This window comes from Argopecten irradians, chromosome 2, assembly GCF_041381155.1.
Source record: "Argopecten irradians isolate NY chromosome 2, Ai_NY, whole genome shotgun sequence".
Taxonomy (NCBI): domain Eukaryota; kingdom Metazoa; phylum Mollusca; class Bivalvia; order Pectinida; family Pectinidae; genus Argopecten; species Argopecten irradians.
The window spans coordinates 26936883-26941287 of record NC_091135.1 but is presented as its reverse complement, the minus strand read 5'-3'; the positions used below and the strand labels follow the sequence as shown (position 1 = coordinate 26941287).

Sequence of the window (4405 nt, the reverse complement as noted above, 5' to 3'; positions counted from 1 at the left end):
AATTACACAAACACTGGAGAACAATGGCACACCAATTATAGTCTGTTCTGATAAAGTACTGACTTACAGGTAGATTTTTTACCTGTAATTTTACAAATGGTCACAATTCTATTTAACTGTTAATATACCTATTCGGCATTTTATTCCCATTTCAAATGTTTTCATATTTTATCACACCATCTTAAAATGTTAAATGTAATAAAACATTAATTGTTAAGAGATAATTAGTTTAGCTCTGGGTCTGGTTTGTCCTCCGGCTGCGTGTTGGATTCGCGTAATCTCGTTGTTGGCCTGGATTTCCTGAAACACACGGATAATGCTGTAGATATTTGGGTGGGAGTGTTCAACCTTCTTCTTGAGTTTGTTTTACCATCCTTCTACATGGTTCGTTATTCGAGGGCCCTCGGTCTCAAAGTGGTTCCAGAGCGGATGGAAATTGGTCGCGCTCTATCCACTGTGTAATGACGTACGTAGTCGGTGAATGCGGTGGTGTCGTGTGGTACATCAGCATCTTCAAGATCGTTGAGTGCGTGGAACCAGACATCTTCTTTATGGTTTAAAGGGACTAGGGGTAGGGCTGCGGCTCGTCGTACCAGTCGTCTGATGTCGTCTTTGTCGGCGTAGAGTTGTTGAAGTCCGGTTTGCTGGGTTTTCCTCCAAATACACTGCGTGAAATGGAAAAAAAACATCCCTTGAGTGTGGCTGCTGGGAATACGGAGCGAATGGCATTCTGAGCAGCGGTCTCGAAGTCCAGGAAAACAGTTGTCGGGTTGAGTTGGAGGTTCAGTTCAGTATGGTGCATCTCCAGTAGGTGCGTTCTCCTCTGTTGTTCTTCACACAGTAGATGTAACCATTATAAGCAATGTTCTGTCTTCCAAATTTATTTCTAAGAAATTTCACCTGAATCTGTGCGTTTGCCATGTTAGTGGTTGATAGAGAACTGCGATAGTCAAACCTCTCTGATGTCCTTATATACTTATAACATATAGCTTGGATGCTGATCAGAACACTTTTAATCTTATTATTTATCAAAATCTTAGATGTATTCACTTTCCATCAAAAAAATCCATTATATGCCTTGATAATTAAAAAAATCAGCTTAGGTCAGCAAAGACCTACATGTATGCTAATTATTTGATTACTGATTCTTCACTCATCAATTAAGTAGTCAGTCGATGGACCCAAACCATCAGGTGTTAATTAACATAAGTAGCAGTGAGAACAAGCCAAATTAAGTCAGAGTAATCAAATAATTAAATCAATCGTACATTATTGTATTATGCACACAATTAAATAGATAAATAAAATATAATGCCATCATAATAAAAATAATGTCCTATAATTTAATTCTCTGATATGTATTAATTCAAAACTAATTAAAACATCTCTTTAAATTCTCTGATTTGAAATTCAAAACTATAAGACATCTCCTTATATATAGTATAACTGTCTTCTATAGACTTAGCTGATGAAAATGGTGTATGATATGTAAATATTGTTTAAATAATGATGAAAATAGATAACTTTAAACATTGTGTAAAATCCAGGTAATGTGGGAAAACACAGGTAAAATCCAGGTACATGTAATGTGGGAGAACAAAGGTAAAATTCAGGTAAGGGATATGTGAAGCAGACTATAACTGCTGTCACAACATAACTGCCCCTATGTTATTATAAAAAAGTGGGAGAAACAAGAACACACCATATTTTCATGTGCGATTGTGCGATAAAGTTTCGTAGGAGAAGCCAAAGTGAATACAATTTGCGTAAGCGCAAATCGCAAAAATATTATAATCATTGGATCTTTTCGTATAGAAGATTTCGCCATTTGATCGTTGCGCAGAATGGATCAAAGTTGATTTTACTAAACACAAAAAAAAGATAAGCACATTTTCATTCTTTATTCTTCGGTTGTCGACTTCTTTTCGTGACGATATGTTTCGTAACCCTAAGGGGATTGACACGCGTTGATTACGGAAGTTTCGGTTGATATCTATGGTACAATTTCCTCCCCTTATAGTCGCCCGTGACATAATAATAGTATATTGTATCATTATTAGAGGACACGGTTTATGTAAATAAATGTGTATGTTTATATTCATCATTAACAATTATAGATCGCCTTATGACCTTTCGTGCATTGCATTTCTTTTTCAGAATCACATATGGAAAGTGGATTACGACATGGTTTTATATATTATGTAAAGTGCTTTCCTTGTCTAATAGTGTGACGTTACTATTTATGGAAAGTAATAAATGTCGGGAGTGCAATAAGGTTGGCACTCATCTTCTCGGTATTTTTAAGAATAAAAACTTTATTTAGAAATGGCCAGTTGAAGAGAACTTGGATGTATGTTAGTCAGATCATAGAAAAATATGATACAATATGTTAATAATTTTTATTTTCTACATTTTAAAACATAAGGTAAACAGCGATGTTATTTCAGGAATGCAAGCATTTCCAGTACAAGTGTTGGCGATTGTTCCCATGATTCAAGAGGATTCATTTCCCTATAGTTTAGTGTAATTTTTCTTACCTAATAATTCAATCGCCTTTAAAGATGCTCCACCGCTGACAAATGGTAACTTTTACTATGAGAAACAGGAGCAGACGATTTAGTATTTTTTTGCAGTTACGAAAGTTAGTTAATTACACCATTACCACCACTGAAAAATTTAATATTCTAATTCTACTTCAAATTAACAATATGAAAAATATTTAATTGCATCCCAAAACAAATCCGTGGCACTATATCCTACATTGAATGAAGTACTGATTGCACATGCACCAAAGGCAAAACAAATTATTTTATCAAATTATTTTATATTATATTTTTGTGTTAATTAGACATGTTTATACACGATTAAAGTGAACCAATTATTGTTCAAATGATGAATATCATTTATGCTTTGTCGGAGCACCTTTATTCATAACCCGTAAAAAACGGCGTCGCCATTTATTTGGTAATCTCCTATTGCCTTATGAAAAGACCTAACAATTTCATCCTAACCTAAACAGCTTCAGATTGCAGCATTAGGATAAAATACTTTTTAACATGTTCAAGTGCATTAACACAAAACCATAATTTAATCTCACAATACACCGATTTGCATTTTATTTAGTTGAACACTGTGAGTTTTATGTTATATCTCTAGATTAATGTCGAATCAATTAAAAAAAAATAACAACCATAGTACGTAAAAATTACAAGAATATTATCTACCATGGCTGCGCCTTGTATACCCTATGATACTTTACTGAAGTAATGACTTTTGAACCATAACATTGTTTATTAGTATTGTAAGGATTCAGTGCAAAAAAAAACACCAAAAAACAAAAACATTTTTTAGACTGAGGCTTCAATCTAAGATACATATACAGAACCCAAAGCCTTCTTCACATGGGTCGAACAAAAGTGAGACAGTGTCAAGGGCGGCATTAGAAGGGAAAGTCAGAAACGGAAAGAGATCCAAATTTAATCATCATTTACGATCATGAAGTGGTAGGTAGCAGGTGTAGTTCTAACGTCCTATCTGTCTTAATCAGAATTTCATGGTACATAATGAAAGGTACTGTATTATAGATACACAAATACACTTCCATGATTGAATATCTTCTACCTAAATTGTTGTAATGCATTTATGTGCAGGAACTTATTTTTAATCTGTACCTTTCAATCCCGTTGTTCGTTCTGAATTAAAAATTTCAAAGACAGTGTCATATAAAGGTTCCAACTGTCGTGACAAATATGATATTATATATGGTGACATGCAATAGATCTATATGATTTATATCTACATATATTTACATGTTAAAGTAGACTTTACTTAATTGATATGCTGTTTGACATATAATGATCATGATTCCATCACTAGTGTAACAATGGAAATGTCAATCAAATATCCTCCAACTGATTTATAGTCAATGGAGACGATTAATATACAGTCTATAGACATCTGTAATATTAATACATTATTAGTCTCATTAGACTCATTAGACTTAACCGATGGAGGGGATTTCCCTCTTAATCTGATACAACTAATCGTAGTATTGTTCATAAGAACTTAACTGATAATGGCCATTTTTGTTCATCGATTGAATTTAATGCTTCTTTAATCTTTTTGTTTGACCTTTGTTATTAAGTTTATTTAGCTTTCAAAGAACAAAATAGAATGAGTATATTGTTTTATTAAGTCCGCATATACATGCATTCGGAATTCAAAACAGTATATATTGCGTCCTAGGTCGATAATGTTTTTATTTTGGTCGATAAAAACATCCATCGACTTCATAAAAGAGGATATAGTTGTATAATGTATTAATTTTCTTTTTTATGTGATGGAAAAAAAGAGTTGATTCTTCTTCGTCGGAGAATGTACAAGATAATGCATAAAAGTCTTTTTT

The 4405-nt window shown here is 33.3% G+C and overlaps 1 pseudogene; it reads right to left on the bottom strand.

The window, feature by feature from the left end:
• Positions 1-213: 213 nt before the first annotated feature.
• On the bottom strand, positions 214-2033 carry LOC138316555 (uncharacterized; annotated as a pseudogene).
• Positions 2034-4405: the final 2372 nt, after the last annotated feature.